Below are 21,201 nucleotides of genomic sequence, written 5' to 3' on the forward strand. Positions count from 1 at the left end.
AGGGAGAAATACACTCATAGTGTCATCTTGTAGGTATAAGCTGTAAAAGACATATACAATGAATTAAAACACTTTCTAACAATCAGAGACAGTCAGGGCATAAGGAGCATATTAACTGTTAACATGTAACTGGTTATCCTGGCTAGAGCTAACTATTGGGGATGATTGCTATCTTAAGCTTCAATTGGTACCCTAAAACTTTGTTAGCACTTATTATTAATAACCTTAACTAGGCATTGCAGGACTCAGTAAACTCAATTTGAACTGTTTAAACACAGGATTTGGACTGACTAAACTATGCATTGTACAGTGCAGCTCTATAGATAAGAAGACAAATATATACAAAGAAATAAGTGATAAAGATTGACAATATTAGCCGTTGCTGATATTATATCTTCCCAAATGGCTAGTATACTTTGTTGTATGTAGTAAACTATGCTACCACTCTTGTGTATTCGAAATAGATCCATAAGTAAACTTTGTTTACAAGATACTAATCAATAGAGCTATGTGCTTGGTATGCATGAAATTTTGTGACACATACTAAATTGTTACAGCCTTTATCTGATTCTTTTCCAAAAGTTAATAACGTCTCCCTCAATATTGAAACCAAGGGGTTTTCTAGTTTTTAACTGGAATATCCAGAATGCTTCTTGGTACCTCCTAGGCCTTTCTCAAGACTGTCTTGAGAAAGGCCTAGGAGGGCCGAAATGCATCGACAAACTGGTGAGCACATTTCTGATTCCATTATACCATATGTAAACGTTATTACACTATTGTATATATCTTTTACCCACAGATCTAGGAGGAGGATTTTGGATTTACACGCTGCACTATTGAAATTTCCTTTGATTTTTTTCACAAATTTCTTTATTTTTTAAAAAATATTTTTTCTCTTTTTCACGCCACAGTCACTTGAGTTATTTTTGCAAGTTCGAACAGTTTTTGAAAGAGTTTTGAGCATTTTTTACAAATTTCTGAAAATTAATTTTTGTTATTGGAGTTAACCATCCAAGTTTTCTTTGGAGTTAATCATCTAGGATCTTCTTCACATAAACTCACTCACTGACTTTGAACTATTGTGTTTGTTACAAAGTCTATTTTATCTTCAGAGACAATTGTTTTTCCAAATTTTTTCACATTTTTTCCACATTTTCTCCACATTTTTTCTTATTTAACCGGTATCATCCGGTCATCCAACCTGCATCACAACTATTTTTATTAATCTGATGCCGTTTTTATTTACTTGATGTTGTATTTACAATTTTATTTACAAGCTGTATACATTTGATGTTATATTTATGATTATCGTACAATATCCCAACAATACCTGTCTATTATACTTTGAACATTATATACGAATATTCGTGCTAAACTGTATTTCTAAGATCGTACATACCAATGATCTAAGATAATATTTGCTGTTTAGGGCAATCCTGATATATAGATATAGGTAACACTGTATCTATCATTTTTAGTTTTTTATAGTTTTTTATCTTTTTATTGTTACTTTATTTTTTTACATTTGTTCTCATGGATCCATGACGAATATAGGTAGATTATAATAACTTTCTAATGTGCATGTAACATATTGTATTATATTTCTAATTGTAATATCTGTAATAAATTTATATTTTAATACACCCACTCCCCTACAGTCCTTTTAAGCTCTTTAGCGCTCACTCAATCACACATTTTTAGCTACCTCCCAAGTCCACTAGGGGACTTCTGTCAGTGAGCTTAAGGCTGTAAACACTAGCGCTCGGCCTACTACACATACACCTAAAACAATAATTAGTCATAATAATTATTTCCTATGCAACGTTCTGTATTAAAACGTATTGTACTTAATATCTTCTCAAGGCCACAGCAAGCAGAGAATAAGGTAAACAGGCCTTAGTTAGCCTTTAACATCTGCTAATATTTTAAATGTTTGACAAATTATTTGTGCATTGAACCAGGACAAGTTTCCACTGCCTTGCAATACCTGGCAAGTAGTTTATAGCAGAGGTTGCCCATATACTACAGTAAGAGAATCTACTTACGTATGCATGTAGTAAACATAAACAATATTGCACAATAAATGAATATTTGTTTAACAGAGCGACTAATGTTCTTGTGCCGAATGACACTTGAGGTAGTGTAGATTATACTTTTTCATTGTGAACCCATTCTATCACTGCTGACAGAGAGAGAAAATAAGGAATCACTAAATAATCTTGTGATCAGTTGGTCAGCACTTCCATAATGCACCTTTTATTTATGTAAGTATGTTGCAGAGAAATATGTGATAACATTTACCAGCAGCAGATTTTTTTAATGAATGAAATGAGACTGCAGGCCTTACTGAATGAACTCTCTAGAATTCCCACGTTCAGCACTTTTTTCTAGAGAGTTGGGTCCTACAGAAAGTAATTAAGTAGAAAAAGTGACAGTTTCCTAGCACTCTTATAACAATAGAAATATCATATGTAAAGTGATAGGGAGAATCGCCCAGGTCAGGTTAATTAAAACATAACATTTATTTCGATTAAATTAATATATACAATAGAATGTATAAGGTGTGTGTAGTGTATTAAAACTTAGAATAAAAATGTAAAGAGGGAGACTAATATCCATATACACAAATAATTGCTGTACTAAACTCCACACAGTTCCAGTGCAAACTGATCAAAGAAGCTCAATGCCAAATAATTAACTGAAAAGGGGATTGACCCCATCAACAATATTAACTAAAAAGTGCATAGAGAGCTCTGGTAAGCACCGGTCTGTGTGGAGATAGGGACAAGGTCCCACAAGAAACAAATAGACTCCCGAATTAGTGTCAATGCCTGATGCGCATTTCGCCGTAATACCGGCTTCCTCAAAGGCCTTTGCACTGGAACTGTGTGGAGTTTAGTACAGCAATCAATTGTGTATATGGATATTAGTCTCCCTCTTTACATTTTTATTCTAAGCTTTAATACACTACACACACCCTATACATTCTATTGTATATATTAATTTAATCGAAATAAATGTTATGTTTTAATTAACCTGACCTGGGCGATTCTCCCTATCACTTTCCATATGATATTTCTATTGTTATAAGAGTGCTAGGAAACTGTCGCTTTTCTTTATATTTTTCTATTATATTTTTGGACAGTCAGAACCCCCCTATCTTCCCTTATTTAAATGTGTTGATCATATGTGGATCTGGCTATCAGATCTGGATCTCATTCCTATATTGGTTATTGATCAGTAGGGGCTCTCTAATTGACTTTATCCCATTTAATTATTTTTTTTAAAAGAAAGTAATTAAGCTATTAAGGTCTCTAAAATGCAGAATCTCACCTGGCACTGATAAAGGACCAGATTATACTTCTATGGGGCGTACTAAAGAAAGCCTTTTCCTTTTATCATTAGCACACTAACCCAAACTACACTAGATCAACTGCGCTAAAGCCGAAGGGGCATTAGGAATACAGGTAGCCTTTGTTTTGCACCGGTTACATTTGTGCTGTTTAACAATAGCGCCTGTTCCTAGCGATCACATGACCACTATTGTGGAATTTGTCTAGAGACTCCTTAGCTAAAAACAAAAGATTTGCAAAATATTTATAGTACTGCACTGTAATACTGTGTACAGCACATGTGAGTATTTTGCCATTTGTTCGCCTTTTTAAAGGGCCAGTACAGTGAACTGTAAAAAAAATGTACTATCATGCATATAAAAGAGCAGTAAAGTATTAAATCTATTTTTCCATGCTGGCCTTTTTAATATTGAAGCTAACAAGAAGTGTATGTCTGTGTGCATGTTAAATAAAAAACAACTGTTAAAAAGTTCCATTATATGCCGCAAAAAAAAAACACAAATAAAAAAACACGGCCCTCTGGCTGATAAACAGAACTCCCCACTGCCCTATTCAGAATAAGAAAACTGGATTCCAGGAAAAACTGAATTTATTGTAAAACGGAGCCCTGCTAGAAGTTGCACTTACAGGGGAAATAGTGAAAACAAGCTGATAAAATGTAATGAACAGCCTCGATGCAGCTTACGCCTCAATTAACCACTCAACGCCGTTGCTGGGATCCTCGAAAAGGACATTTTCCACTGCAGCGTACTCAAGCACTTGGGGAAAGGGAAGGCAGAGGTTCGATATGCTGTTCGTTGTTGAAACTCAAGAGAGCGTGCAAAATGCTTGATAGTTCCCTTACATCCATACGCGTTTCATCTGCTAATATTGAGCAGACTTCTTCAGGCGTGAAAGCAAATAATAATATTGATGGATGCCTCACAAGCATAAAAACTATTTTTAAATTGCTGCTTTGACATTTACAGCATTAATGTTTTAAATATAATATTATATAATACATATAATATAAATTAAAGGGATATGAAACCCAATTTTTTTCTTTCAGATAGAGCATGCGATTTTAAACAACTTTCTAATTTACTTTTATTACCAATTTTTCTTTGTTCTGTTGGTATCTTTTGTTTAAAAGCAGGGACCTAAGCTTAGGAGCCTGCTCATTTCTGGAGCACTAGATGGCAGCAGTTTTGAAGACTGTTATCCATTTGCTGCCGTCTAGTGCTCGAGATGCCTACCTAGGTAACTATTAAACAAAGAATATCATGGGAATTAAGCAAACAAGGATAGAAGTAAATTGGAAACCTTTTATTCAAATGGTCTGCTCTGTCTGAATCACAAAATAAACTTTTTATTCAAATGGTATGCTCTGTCTGAATCATAAAATAAACTTTTTATTCTAATGGTATGCTCTGTCTGAATCACAAAATAAACTTTTTATTCTAATGTTATGCTCTGTCTGTATCACAAAATAAACTTTTTATTCAAATGGTGTGCTCTGTCTGTATCACAAAATAAACTTTTTATTCAAATGGTATGCTCTGTCTGTATCACAAAATAAACTTTTTATTCAAATGGTATGCTCTGTCTGAATCACAAAATAAACTTTTTATTCTAATGGTGTGCTCTGTCTGTATCACAAAATAAACTTTTTATTCAAATGGTGTGCTCTGTCTGAATCACAAAATAAACTTTTTATTCTAATGGTATGCTCTGTCTGTATCACAAAATAAACTTTTTATTCAAATGGTGTGCTCTGTCTGAATCACAAAATAAACTTTTTTTGGGTTTCATATCCCTGTAAGATATATCTTATTATATATCTATATGCATATATATATTAGGGTGGTCAGATCAGAGAAAAAAAAAGGTACACTTCATTGACGAAACTCATCTTACTCAAAATGAAAAGGATTAATTATTTGACTAGGTTTTGGTTGTAGCATTTCAAACCATTTATTTTAAATTAAATAATTAATGAAAACAATTGATGCAAGTATAATCTCTCTTCAGATCAACTCTGTCTTAGCTTGTGAGCAAAAAATTAGGTGAGCAGCAGTCTGCCCCCCCCCATTTCCAATCAGACAGCACCACAAAGGTGCGCAGACTTATCCTGCCTTCTTTTACATGTACTGTATCTACCACAGCAGCATGCTGGGTATTGTAGTTCCCTGGCTGCAGAGCTACTAACAGCTGCAGATATTGCATGGCATAGCTCTGCGATAGCCATAAAAATAATACCAGCGTAGGGGCGGAGCTTAGCCAAGATGGCGATCGGTCGCAAGTAGGAGAAGCTCCGAGTGCAGAGAAGCTGGCACCTTAATATATTTGCCACAGAGGAACACGAATAGGCTAATATTGGCAAGTATAAACCCTGGACTAGCACCCGCAATTTTATAAAGGGCAGTAGCAAGCTCACGGACAGAGCCAGAGCATACCCAGCGACTTCACAAATTACGCCTGCGGCCTGACAACAGCCGTCACTCACGCACCTGCAATAGCCTCCGCTTCTGCTCCGAACATGAGACGGTTTGCTCCCTTCAGGCAAGTTAACTCGCACGACTAAAAAGTGGCACCGGAGGCTAGGAGAGACTTTCTGCTGCTTAATGTAAGTCCCGCATTTGTAGCCCACACGTGGCGCCTAGATCTGATGTTTATATGTACACTTAAAGCTCCTCAACACGTTCAGAGCACATCAATGACTCTTAATTATTTCAGCCTACGATCCTCACAGAGCAGGCTCCAATAATTCTTATATGCTGCCATGCTCACAAAGCACTGTTATGCAAGTTTGCTTTAACCCCACTTTGAGCTCTATCTTACACTTGTTTTCTGGTGCGTCATACACATTTAACTACTAAGATGCTAAAGTTCCTTAAAGCCTAGCTTCTACAGGTTAATAGGGAGCTCTATTTCTGCACATCTGAATTCTCAAGCAAAAAATAAAAGGACACAGGATCCCAGCAGTCTAGCAAGAGAGGGGTGTGTAATAAATCATGGCATCCAAGTCAGAAACCAGACAAATTAAGCAAATCCCAAAATGCCCAACAAGCGTCTGTTAGCAGCTTTTTTTCACACAGCAAGCAGTGATTCTCAGGAGGCTAAAGAAAATAATGCCTCTGACCTTAACCCACAACCCTCCTTGGTCACCCCTGTGTCCCTTACATCAGATTATGCTTACCAACTAAAGTCAGACATAGCTAACCTGCCCACTAAAGCAGATTTTGAAGCCCTAAAATCCATAATTACCACAGAAATTGCTGGTATGAAGAAAGATATAAATGAAATTGGAAACAGGCTAGAATATGTAGAAGAGGGCTAGGAATCCCTAAACAATTTATTTGACAACATAACAATGCAGGCCAATGTTCACGACTCCCAGATTGACAGCCTGCAAGAAAAAATAGAAGACCTCGATAACAGAGGTCGCCGAAATAACTTGAGGATCAGAGGCGTCCCAGAAACAGTGTCCATAGCAGATCTCCACAGCTACATACAAGATTTATTTAAATTCATCCAAAAAGACTCACAGGTGGAGGTCATGGAACTTGACAGAGCTCACAGGGCACTTCGCCCTCCACCAGCGCAGAATGCGCCCCCTAGGGATGTAATTCTGAGATTCCTTAGATTCACAGATAAAGAAAAAATATGGAAAGCTGCAAGGTCATCGAAATCTATCCGCTTTATGGACAATGATATTCAAATTTATCTTGACTTGAGTCCTACAACTATTCAAAAGCGTAAAGACATTCGATTTATCACGAAAACCCTTCAAGAAAAGAACATAAAATACAGGTGGGGATTTCCCTTCTGTCTTCAAGTAATGCATGAGGGTCGCACCTTTACCTATAGGTCTGAATAGGATCTCAAGCCGTTGTCAGAAGCTCTACAGTCCTTTAAACCCCCACACCCCGTAGATGTTCCTCTCAATGATGATCATCCCTTGACGCAAAGACTTCCACAGAGAGATTCTCATTCCAAATGGATGAAAGTGATTCCAAAAAAGAAAAGAAGTAAACCATCTACTCCTGTAGATGGTAGAGACACAGCAAGCGATACCTGAACTGTTTTTTTTTTTTTTTGGGCTTCATCTTAGGCTCTCACAGTACCCATGAACCTTTGTATTTATTGCAAAAGGACGGTATGTTCATATGCTCCTTTTTACCATGCTAAATTGCTTTCTATAAGTTTGCCAGCGGACATGTCGAAGTCAGTTGATCCAGGTTAAGTATGTTATGTATTAATAACGGTTAAAATATTAGTTCCTAACATTTGTCTATTTAATGTTGGTGTCAGCGCTCTCTGCGCAATCTCCTTTATGTTAGTGTCTTACCCCGACACTGTTTCATTGCAAATGTTTATATCTTTTGTTGTATGTTTGTGGCATTTTTCAATGACTGTATTGATAACTTGTGTCCACTCCCTTAAAATTTTTGTGGTTGCCCTTCGCTACTTCGCTAATTTCCACTGTCAAAAATTGCCTGAAAGAACTAACGGTGCAAGATGTGTGTAGGGTACATAACCCAGAGAGTTCAGGCTATACATTTTACTCTAACCGCCACCGCAAATTCTCCCGATTAGACTATTTTATGACAGATGTCAATAGCCTGGCCAAAGTAGAAAGTATAGATATTATTCCTAACTTTTGGTCGGACCACTCTATGATGCAATGCTCCTTTAACTGGCCGCATAGACCCTTTTCTTGTTATACCTGGAGATTAGATGATTTCTTGCTTGCAGATCCCTTAAATTGCCAACGGCTGGGAAAAGCACTAGGTGAATACTTCTCCATTAATGAAACTTCTGTTAGTGATCCTAAAATACTTTGGGAGGCTCATAAATCGGTTATCCGAGGGGTCCTGATCAGTATCAAAGCACATCAGACTAAACAGACTAACAGCTTACTTAATGACTACTTAGTGAATCTCCCTAAACTAGAGGACCTGCTTAAGTCACAGCCAGATAACGCTCACTTGGCACAACAAGTCTCAGAATGTAAGGCGCAAATCAATCACTTACTGGGAAAATAATGCAAAAAGAACGCCCTTAAGCTGAGACAAAAACATTATGAAGGTTGCGATAAGAGTGGCCCTCTCCTGGCTAGAAAACTAAAGAGAAGGTTACATAAGGGGTACATACTAACTTTAAAAAAGTGCCAAGGTATGAATCTTTTATCTGGGCCTATAAAAAACCAAGAGTGTCTCGTCATACGCTATACTTGAGAAAAGAAGAGGGAGGTCTTAATATTCCAAATCTATCACTATATTACAAGGCGACACACCTCGCCCGAATAATAGCGTGGAATCATAATTCTTCATTTAAAATCTGGGTACAAATTGAGGCAGCCCTACTCCAGCAAACCTCGATGAGAGACCTCTGTTGGCTCCCTAAATCCCATAGACCCCCCATGATCAAGTTTAGTGAAAGTATTAAAACAACTCTTGCCATTTGGGATTCTCTTATCCAGCATCCTAACACCCTTTCTACTACAATCTCACCCATGACCCCAATGTTAAACAATACACTCTTTTTTCGACGACACCAATTCAAATTTGAGACTGAGATCATGAGCCACAAAAATCTGCCTATATTTCTACTTACAGACTCTTAGTTCCAGATATACAGTGCGTCTATCGCAAAAAATTACTACAGCTAATGCTCACATGTGCCAAACGACTCATACCTAGGTTGTGGAAGCAACAACACCCCCCACTTTCTGTCAATGGGAATCAGAGCTAACTTATCTACTATCCCTTGAGAAAAGACATTATTGTTTTATAGGGAAAAAAGATTTCATACTTGATATCATTTTTATTTGGGAACAAAGAGCGCAATAATGTGTGGTAGAGATACCTGCTGTATTAAATCACTAACCATTCACACCCGTGCACAAGTCAGTATAATATCCCCTAACCATGTCGGACTTACATAGTGCAAGAAAATTTTTCATTCTACAACTATTTCTCCCTCCCCTTCTCCTCCCCTCCCCCTCTGTCCTTTGCTTTTCTCTCTTTTCTTCCCTTAAAATTGATCTTTTATCTTTATCATTATCTTGATTTCTTGTGTTAACTCAAATGCTGAAGCATCCTCAGGTTTATTTAGAATGTTAATTCTTACTGTATTATGCAACGTATGTTAACTGTACGTTTGAGTTATTGCTATTGTCTGAAAATTGTTAATAAAAATAATTTGAAACAAAAAAAAAATCGCCAAGGTAAAGAGCCCCATACCTCAGAAAAAATAGCTGAAGAATTTAGGTCTTACTACTTACAGTTATATAACCTGTCAGTCACACCTCACAACAACACAGACACATCCCCAGACGCTAAAGTCTCCCTAATAAAAAAATACCTCTCAAATTTAACCCTCCCATCCATTTCTTCAGATCAACAAAAGATTCTCAATAGTCCGATCTCGCAAGAGGAACTGCTAGATGTCATTAAAAATCTACCCCATAATAAAGCCCCAGGCCCAGATGGCTATTCGGATCAATATTACAAAGTATTTAAGGATATAATCTCCCCCCACATGCTCACTATGTTTAACTCGATAGCAGAGGATAACCCATTTACAAGTTCTTCACTAGAGGCCCAAATAGTTGTCCTCCCGAAACCGGGCAAATCCCCAGATATAGCACCGAACTTCAGGCCAATTTCTCTGCTCAATGTTGACTTGAAAATATACGCTAAAATACTAGCCAACAGGCTTAACAAGATTCTCCCACAGATCGTTGACAATGATCAAGTGGGGTTTATCCCGTCTAGAGAGGCCAAAGACAACACTCTCAGAGCAATACAAATTATACACTATGCCCACCTTATGCAAACCCCCCTCGCGGTGGTGTCGGCGGACGCGGAAAAAGCTTTTGACCGCGTCTGCTGGCACTTCCTTCGAGAAATTCTACCTAAATATAGCTTAGGGGATTCCTTTATTTCAAAGATAATGGCCCTATATACCTCCCCCTCCGCCAAAGTAAGAGTCAATGGAATAGTTTCAAATTCTTTCTCAATAATAAACGGCACCCGCCAGGGGTGCCCATTGTCACCTCTTTTATTTGCATGTGTGGTGGAGGCTCTTGCCACCGCTGTACGCCCTAACACAAACATACATGGGCTGCAAATACAGGACACCAATCACACAATTTTATTATACGCGGATGACATTCTTTTTTCCCTAACGGATCCAATTAACTCTACCCCCCCCTGGCCGAACTAGATGCGTTCTTAGGGGTCTCTAACTATTTAATAAATACTTCAAAATCAGCACTCATACTAATGCATTGTAAAGACTCTATCTCCTCCCAGATTTCCAAAATTTGCCCTCTCCGCATTCAACCAGTATCCCTGAAATACTTGGGAATACACCTTACCCCAAACACACAGGACCTGTTTCAGGCCAACTATTTACCCCTCCAAAGTACATTGGTAGCAGACATGTCATTGTGGAGATCCAGAAACATATCATGGCTAGGCAGGATCAATTCCATCAAGATGAATGTCCTCCATAGGATCCTGTATCTTTTACAAACCCTCCCAATCCCCCTACCCTCTAAATACCTGCCAAACCTGCAGAATAAGATATTGGATTTCATTTGGGATAAACGCAAAGCTAGGATTAACAAGAATCTCATGTGCATGCCCATAAAGAGTGGGGGTTTGGGGGTCCCAAATTTGAAAAATTATAGGAAAGCCGTTTTCCTCCAACGCATAATTGATTGGTTTACGAACTATGGTCACAAAAAATGGGTAAAAATTGAACATGATATCACACAATCCCAGCACTTGGGGTCCCTCTGCTGGCAGAGTAGATCAGGTTTACTTCAAATATCCAACAATAACTTCATTATCCAAGAAACCTTTAAGGTTTGGGAAAATACACTAACAGAGCACCCTCTGCTCTCATCCAGATTTTCCCCCCTCACACCCCTCACAGACAATGTAGACTTTCCCCCGGGGCAAAACTGAGGAAAATCAAAATACAGTGCACATTGCTGGGCGATTATGACATATCAACTAGGCAACGAGCAAGCCTTCATCCCTTCGGATAGTCTAATAGATAGTGGCCTCCACGTGTTCTCAAATTGTTTTTTCCTACATCAATGTCGCTCTTTTATTCTCAAACACCCAGACAGGAGAAATATCATTCGCACACTGATCCCATTCGAATCCCTATGCAAATTTCCTGATCCAATGAAGCGCACCCTCTCCCTATCATACTCCCTGCTGCAAGCATCTCCCCCGGGATATGTCCCCCCTTACATTGATAGGTGGGTCACTGATCTGAACATAGAAATATCTCAGTCTGACATGTCACATATGTTTAACAACATAACTAAAGTTTCCTCTTCCTGCACTCTTATGGAGACCAACCTCAAAATTACTCAGCAATGGTATTTGACTCCCTGTAGAATAAATAAACTTTTCGCTTCGGCCAGCAATAAATGCTGGAGGTGCGAAAATTCACTAGGCACTATGGGACACATATGGTGGACCTGTCCCCTCATTCAACCAAGCTGGGATATTATCATAAAGGCCACATCTAGGATGTTAAAAACGAATATCTCACCAGATCCCATGGTATGGCTACTTAATAACATTCCACACAAACTTCCCACTTATCAGAAAAAAATTATATTTATTGACAGTAATTGCATGAAGTCCCTTATAGCCCGAAGATTGAAAAGTAGGGAGGTGCTGAGTTTGCCCCAGTGGTATAATAGATTTCACGAGATACTAGAAATGGAGGAATATGCATATATGATACGTAAACAAGAACCCTTTTATCTACAGTTAAAAACGACTTGGGAAATCTTCATACACGAAGAGTTTCAAAATACATCTACCATATCTTATGCTTAATATAGAGAGTGTTGAGAGGCGAGTCACAGCCACCATTATTCTCGCAGTTATTTTTGTTATATGCTACATCAACATTAACATGTAAATTCCATGTTTCTTTTCCCTTGTTTTCAATATATTAGATATATTACACATATGCGCTTTTTTCCCTTGTTATTATTTTTCTTTGAAACTGATTCTGATCAGCCTGTTCTGCAAGAGCAGATTGTCAAATGTAATGTTTTTCTTTCATAACATATGAGACACTCTGTAATGTTCTATTTTCTTTATATTAATAAAGCTGATTTGAAAATATATATAAAAAAAATAAAAAAATACCAGCGTGAGGATTGCACATATATAATAAAAAATTAAATAAGTAAACGGTCATAATAAAAAAATTGGGACATCCTTCAAAACGTTCTGGGGACAAAGGGACAGTGTGTTAAGAAAATTGAGAACATGGTCACCTTTTTATATATATATATATATATATATATATATATATGATTGTTAGTAAAGTACTAACTAGAAGAGTGCACTTGATAGCACCTCTGTATCACAAGTTAAATATCACCTAATCACGAGAAGTAAAGGTAAGCCACAAATAAAACATAACATTTATTTAAAAACACCTAAAACAATGAATGTGAATTAAAAACACAAAAATGGCTCTGAACAAATTATGTCCACAGAATCTATAGAACTGGTGTTCTGTCGAGATTTGCTTCTCCATCGAAATTTGCTACCACAATTTGCGCATGTGCACAATTAAGGGGCGGGTTTGTAGACTCTTACCACCAAGAAAAAAAAGGAATTTATTAGGAAAGCATTATTAAGAATTATGTTTTCTTTCTAGGTTGTAAGAGTCAACAAAATCCTTACTCGTGGGAACCAATACCCAAGCTAAGGAGTCCACAAATGAAAACAGGTGGGATACAAGAAGAGGCAGGTACCTCATTTCCATAAACCATCGCCTGAAAACCTTTCTCCCAAAACTGTCTCCATCAAGACAAAACCTGATAAATCGAAAAAAATATTATCAAAAATATGACATGGCAACCAGGATGAAGACCTCACAACCTGGTCTACTAAAAAACTTATTCTGCAAATCCCAAGAATGAAGAACAGGACTAGAATATCTAGGCTATGCATAGGTACAAAGGGAGAATAATATTAACCCTAGATACCTCTATACAAAACTACAAAAGGAAAACCAGGCCTAACTACGAGAGCAATTAAATAAGTCTTGAACAAATGCCTGAAAATTTGTAAGACATGCAAAACTCCTATGCTATAAAGATGGAAAATGCCCAAATTATGGACCACCAAAACTCTGTTCCGATAAGCCCTTATCTACTACATCCTGAAGGAAGATTCAAGGATGCTAACAGAACGCCACGCATTACCCTGAACTGTTTACCTGGATAGATACACATTTCCACCCCTTGTGGTAAATCTACATAGATAGTGGAGTACACCTAGCGCCTACTAAATAAGACCTCTGGCTTTGATAATTTGACACCTAGTTGTCAAATGGAAAGATGAAACTAATAAGGTATACCAAAGCGCCAACTATACGAAGGCTGGGTCTGGACCAAATGCAATATTATCAAACGATTACAATAAACAATTTGAGTACACAAATAAGTTAAAAACATGGATCCATGTATAAACAATCAAATTTATACAACAATAATAGCTAAATGAATAGTTAAAACAAATAGTTATGTAACGGATATAGCATTTAAAATTGTGCAAACATTGCTCTTAAAAATATTCATAAAAAATTCCAAATTTAGTATAAGGCTCACAACAGAAATTCAACTTTGTGTTTACCATATACACATACACAAATTTGTACAGCAATAATAGCTAAATGAATAGTTAAAACAAATAGTTAAATAGCAGATATGGCATTTAAAATTGTGCAAACAATGCTCTTAAAAAATATTCCTAAAAAATTCCAAATTAAGTATAAGGCTCACAACAGAAATTGAACTTTGTGTTTACCACATACACATAATAGGTGAAATATATTAGTCAATTATATAATATTATCTAACCAATAATGTTCTCGATTCTATGCAATACTAAAGATAAAGGTCTCTTTGTGACCGAAACGCGTCGACTGGTAAGCACAATTTCATTTTCTATTGATCTAAAAACAATCTACACCATCATAGCTTTCTTTTACAGAAGGCTCATCCAGGGATTATAACAAAATATTTGCCAAGAAGATAGAATTTTGGGTTGGAAAACGGCTAGCAAGTACTGACACTGCTATTCAGTATAAAACACTTGGAAAATCACCATAACTATTGCTGTTAGGATTCACAACACTTTAAGGATTATTGTTTTTTTCTTAAAGAGACACACTACTTATTATAATTTATTGTTGGATTATTTTTTCTATTAAGTTTTCACTGTTGGACTATTTTTTGGACTATTATTTACATTTATATAAGTTACTATTGGAACACACCACAATGTTTTTGTAAATTTTTGGTTTTTCATTTTTCACAATCTTTGTTCTTAATTCACGTTTTTTGAAGATCAACCTATTTTTTGACCATTAATATATTTTGTACACTAATTTTTGCACACAACTTTTTTGATACACATTCTTTACATTGGCTTATTGCTGTCACAATATTTTTTACTTGACAATGCGTATGTGGTAAACACACAGTTAAAGGTCTTACTCAGAGCCTTACACATTAGTCACTATTGGCAATATTTAGTATTGCATAGAATCGAGAACATTATTGGTTAGATAATATTATATAACTGACTAATATATTTCACCTATTATGTGTATGTGGTAAACACAAAGTTCAATTTCTGTTGTGAGCCTTATACTTAATTTGGAATTTTTTAGGAATATTTTTTAAGAGCATTGTTTGCACAATTTTAAATGCCATATCTGCTATTTAACTATTTGTTTTAACTATTCATTTAGCTATTATTGCTGTACAAATTTGTGTATGTGTATATGGTAAACACAAAGTTGAATTTCTGTTGTGAGCCTTATACTAAATTTGGAATTTTTTATGAATATTTTTAAGAGCAATGTTTGCACAATTTTAAATGCTATATCCGTTACATAACTATTTGTTTTAACTATTCATTTAGCTATTATTGTTGTATAAATTTGATTGTTTATACATGGATCCATGTTTTTAACTTATTTGTGTACTCAATAAATTGTTTATTGTAATCGTTTGACAATATTGCATTAGGTCCAGACCCAGCCTTCGTATAGTTGGCGCTTTGGTATACCTTATTAGGTAAATCTACATAGAGACAGGCGAACAGGACTGAATTAAATATTATAGCACTGAGGCAGACTGAAAATTGGAAAAATCTCACACTCAAAAGGGACAGGAACACACTGAACCCACAGATTAAAAATCAGAAGCTCTCCTGACTGAGCAATCCAGGATACCCACAAGCAAGTAATGTTGCCGAAGGAAAAAAGACATGGCTGAGCAATGAACAACTGGCCCAGATCCCCACGTTGCGGTCTCCGAAGATAAGCCGGTAAAAATAATATAATTGTTAATATTCGTGCTCAAACACCCTCGGAATAGGAACAACTGAACCAATAATCAACCAGCTGATAAAATCAAGGAGCTGCTAAAATGACGACCACATTTGCAGAGAGACTCTCAATCTCAGCCCATATCTAGGAAATGAGAGGATCAGACTTAAAAGGACAGTCTAGGCCAAAATAAACTTTCATGATTCAGATAGAGCACGTAATTTTAAACAATTTTCCAATTTACTTTTATCACCAATTTTGCTTTGTTCTCTTGGTATTCTTAGTTGAAAGCTTAACCTAGGAGGTTCATATGCTAATTTCTTAGACCTTGAAAGCCACCTCTTTTCAGAATGCATTTTAACAGTTTTTCACCACTAGAGGGTGTTAGTTCACGTATTTCATATAGATAACACTGTGCTCGTGCACGGGAAGTTATCTGGGAGCAGGCACTGATTGGCTAAACTTCAAGTCTGTCAAAAGAACTGAAATAAAGGGGCAGTTTGCAGAGGCTTAGATACAAGATAATCACAGAGGTTAAAAGTATATTATTATAACTGTGTTGGTTATGCAAAACTGGGGAATTGGTAATAAAGGGATTATCTATCTTTTAAAACAATAAACATTCTGGTGTAGACTGTCCATTTAACTCAGGAAGATCCCAGAATGTATGAACTAGCTTAACATCTTCAGAGTTAATCTTTCCCAGAAAGCAGTGACTAACAACTCAGAAAAATCACTTCCCTGGTCTTGGTAAGGATATACTGAGGGAGAACATCTTCAAGGCAAAGCAGGAGGTGGCTAAGAATCTATCCATTGAGGAAGATTTGGGATTAATATCCCTGCAATTCATCAAAACAAATCCTGAACACCTCTATCCATGCCTCTCTCCTTTCCAAGGCAAAAAATTACTGGGAGAAAGAGGGAAGTGGGAGTGATACTTAAAGCTTTGCTGTGGGTGTCTTTGCCTCCTCCTTGTGGCCATGAAGTGAATTCCCATGAGTAAGGATTTTGTGGACTCTTACCACCTAGAAAGAAATAATCTCATGTGATAGTGATATGTGACTAGGTCTCAAGTAGAAAATATATAGACCTTCCATAGGTGAAATAAATAATTATTTCCACTATAATAATCTTTTAAAAATAGGCAAAAGACCATAACATAGGTATAAGTGTGGAAATAAGTTTCTTATACAAATAGACATCACATATCTAAACTTATAACCATAACAATTGTGGATCAGTTCTCCAACATACAATAGTTATTTATATATCAAGGCACAGCCATACTGTAGTAGGCTAATTAGCTGCCAGTGTTCAATAATTTTTTGCTACCCCGTTAGATTTTGCTACCAGGGATACTGGACATGCGCATACTACGCTAGAAAACTCCACAGATGATCATAAAACATCTGTGGAATGCGCTGACGTAGTTTGCTTATGTGCAGTATCATCGGTAGCAAAATCTATACTATTATAGGACACTGGTTCTACAGATACTGTGGACATAATTTACTCAGAGCCATTTTTCTGTTTTAATTATTTGCTCAGAGCCATTTTTCTGTTTTTAAGTCACACTATTTTAATTGCTTTTAAATAAAAGTTATGTTATATTTGTGGCTTACCTTTGCTTCTCGTGATTTGGTGATATGTGACTTGGGATACAGAGGTGCAATCAAGTGCACTCTTCTAGTTAGTACTTTACTAATTTATACGTAAATCGAATGCGTTTGCACTAGCACTCTAACCCCAGCACATCCAGTCTATCATACATACAAATTATAGGTCATACATATAAGTGTAGTGCCATTGTACCCCATTCTAGAATATATCTATATATGTGTGCATATTTACACATATAAACACATAAATACACATATATACATACCGACATACACATATTTAGACTTTTAGACACACACACACACACATATATATATATATATATATATATATATATATATATATATATATATATATATATATATATATATATAAAAGAACCAAATGAAGATGCACTCTCAGGACTTTTAACAGCAAAGTAAAGATTACTTTATTTGTGGAACGTTTTCGGGGATCAGGTCCCCTTCGTCAGCATGATCCCCGAAAACGTTCCACAAATAAAGTAATCTTTACTCTGCTGTTAAAAGTCCTGAGAGTGCATCTTCATTTGGTTCTTGTACTGTTTGCAAGTCTGCACCCAGTTGGTATTTGGATGCCTATATATATATATATATATATATATATATATATATATATATATATATATACATATATATATATATATATATATATATATATACATTGGAGCCCTTCCCAGTGAAACACTTTGCCATATACCATATTATTTTTAACCATTTTTCATCAATATGTTATATTTTTTTAATAAAAAGTATATATTTATGAGTGTAATACTTAATTTTTTTTTTTTTTCTTTATTGGAGACTGACATCAAATCAATTCAACAACAACAGAAGTCATCCACAGTTTTACATCGTATGCTTTGCATCATATAATACAACTGAACATTCACAGTGTTTTAAGTCCAATAAAAGAGTACATCAACTGTTGTCTCTCCAAGGTCTCTTTTGTAGATGACTTATAGTCTCAGATTCAGCAATGTTCTTTGTATGTTTGAATAAAGGTAGAAGCAGAGTTTCCTCATCTTGTGATGCTCAGTCTCCTATTTTTAAGTCAAGACTTAAAGGAACAGTCAACACTTCCGTTAACATTATTTGAGATAGAAATATAAGAACCAAAGATCTGCCTGCACTATACCCCTTCTGCCATGCCGCCTTGCTTCTGTAGTAATCACTTTCGATAACTTGTCTAATCCCGGTAAATATGGCAGCCGGACTCCCCCCACCTTTACGTAGCTGCCTTCTTCTTCAAATGATCATCAAATCAGAATCCAGTCCTCGGACAGAAATTGCACGCACTTGCAATTTCTGTCCGAGGACTGGATTCTGATTTGATTATATTTTTTTCCGGAGAGCCCACTCCCCGGGATGAAATGTCTGTCTACTCAGGAAATGTCCACTCCATGTGGATGGCAGATAGACAACAATTGTGAGCTTCTGCCGACTGAATAATCCGTGCCACCTCCTTCATAGCTAAGGAACTCCGTGTTCCTCCCTGGTGGTTGATGTAAGCCACTGAGGTGATGTTGTCCGACTGAAACCTGATAAACCGGGCTAAGGACAATTGAGGCCAAGCCATCAAAGCATTGTAAATCGCTCTCATTTCCAAGATGTTTATGGGGAGAGCAGGCTCCTCCCGAGTCCATAGGCTCTGCGCCTTTAATGAGCCCCAGACTGCTGTCAGGATATATTTTATTATATATATAGTGTATATATGGTTGTGTACACAAAAAAAATCATTTTATTTGTAAAACTCCAGATGTCACTGTAACAAGACCTACATTGATCCTAGAACTATAAGAGATTAGGTCACATCTAGAGAGCTTTTGATCACAGTCTCAGAAGAAAGGTAACTTCTAATAGATCATTGTTGGATAGCCTTCCCAGGAACCCCTGTGGATAAACAGACATGATGTCTAAGATTTTCCTTTGAGGCCTAATGAGATTCGGAGAACCAGTTTGGCTGAAGAGATGACTAAATATAACCTAGGTATTAAATTGTCCCTGTTGTGTTGAATCCACAAATTCTAGACGTTACATTTAGCTGAAGATTAGCTAAGCAGAGACACATGTTTTGCATTATAACTTGTAAATTCATTTTTGAATCACAACTTATGTAAATATATGCCTTAGACTGCATTAAATGTCTATATATGGATCCGGGGAAATACAATTCAGATTGTAAAGGATTAAATAACAATTGTAATAATCCTTCCAGACATCTAAAGGACAAATTGGGATATATATATGCTGAGTTAATAAATAGCAATACAGTCAATTTAAAATATCCAATTTTAGTAACCTATTCCTTTATATTTTTCAGGCACCTAATAAGTACACATATAATTGGTATTTTAAATAATATCCTATGTGTTTTGTACTCTCAAAGAGAGATAAACAGATATGAAATATTAATCTGTATGGGATAGTAATCCAATGTAGATATAATTATATGAAAATGACATATGTTTGCTGATCTCAAGGTATGTATGTCATATTAAGATGATTCTGGGGAAAGCAAATGATCAACAATGTAATTGCTTATTGGTATGATCGCTAGAAACATGCTTGTATTTAGTATTGGAGTAATCAGAAAAATGACATTATATTATCCCATCTATAATTAAAATTGTAAGAGATTAATGCAAAAAGTTATAGTATGTTAAATAATCACTATATAGGGAGTTATTTGGATTTTAGCAGTGATTGATGGTGAGACTGTATTTGCTGGTTGACTGCTGCCCCCTAGGGGGTAGGAACTGGTATGACAGTCAAATAAATTGCTGTTACAAATTTTAAAATGACACTTTGTATTTTAGCTTGCATTCATAGTCCTGTCTTAACTAGTCACTCTTGTATGCTAAGTAATTAATTTATTTGCTAGATAAATATCCTTTGTGTTGCATGTTTCTTAGTCAGGCCCATTATTGTAAGTAAATCTTTCTGGTGTGCATTAAGTTATTGGCAACTATATTATATTTTAGAACTTGCCTTAATTGTAGCTAAAAAGAGTTTATTTCAGCTCAGAGAAATTGGCTGCTAAAGCATCTTGTTATATCGTTTAACTAGTCACTCTTATTTGGTGACCCATATTGTGGTATTTCATAGTGGTGATGTAATGCAATTCAATTTTGAATAAGGTTAATTCTAAAGATATATTTGGTTTGCTTTGTAAAAAATATTGTAACAGTTTACGCTTGTATAGTTTGATTCATATCTGGTTTTCTATAAATATAATTCAATGTGTCTATGAATTTTAACTAAGTGAATGAAGAGTGTAGGCACACTGCTTGGAGGCTGTTGCCCAAATAAATAAATATATATATTTCAATGACCCGGACCTCGTTAGCTTCAATAACAATAGCAATGATGATATGGCTTCACTCCCCCCAACTAACTTGCATCAAGTGCAATATTCAATACACTGGACTCACGTCCAGAGATATTAATACACGCATCAGGGAACATATTTCCTCTTTAGAAAGAGGAAAATCTACATCCTTACTTGTACAACATTTCACAACTGTTCACAAAGGCAAACTAGACACTTTCAGGTGGATTGCCATTGAAAAAGTTGTTACACCCAAAAGAGGAGGTGACCTTGATAGCATTTTGGCGAAGCGTGAGGTGTTCTGGATGTTCCATTTCAAGACCAGAGCACCTCACGGTCTCAATTCAAGATATGATCTCATTAACTTTTGGGAATAGGCCCCGCCCAAGAATTGTAAAGAATTTTATTCTATTGTATTGTGTTAATGCCAGTACGGTACTGGGGCAGTTTATCTACCATATTCATATTTATACCTTAGCATTTAGCCTTACATATGAGTCCC

At 36.1% G+C, this 21,201-nt stretch overlaps 1 protein-coding gene across 1 annotated transcript in view; it reads left to right on the forward strand.

The window, feature by feature from the left end:
- The window catches only part of LOC128641367 (retinol dehydrogenase 8-like), a 101,499-nt gene that overhangs the window by 31,181 nt on the left and 49,117 nt on the right, over positions 1-21,201 (forward strand). The gene's annotated exons all lie outside the window — the stretch shown is intronic.

This window comes from Bombina bombina, chromosome 1, assembly GCF_027579735.1.
Source record: "Bombina bombina isolate aBomBom1 chromosome 1, aBomBom1.pri, whole genome shotgun sequence".
Taxonomy (NCBI): domain Eukaryota; kingdom Metazoa; phylum Chordata; class Amphibia; order Anura; family Bombinatoridae; genus Bombina; species Bombina bombina.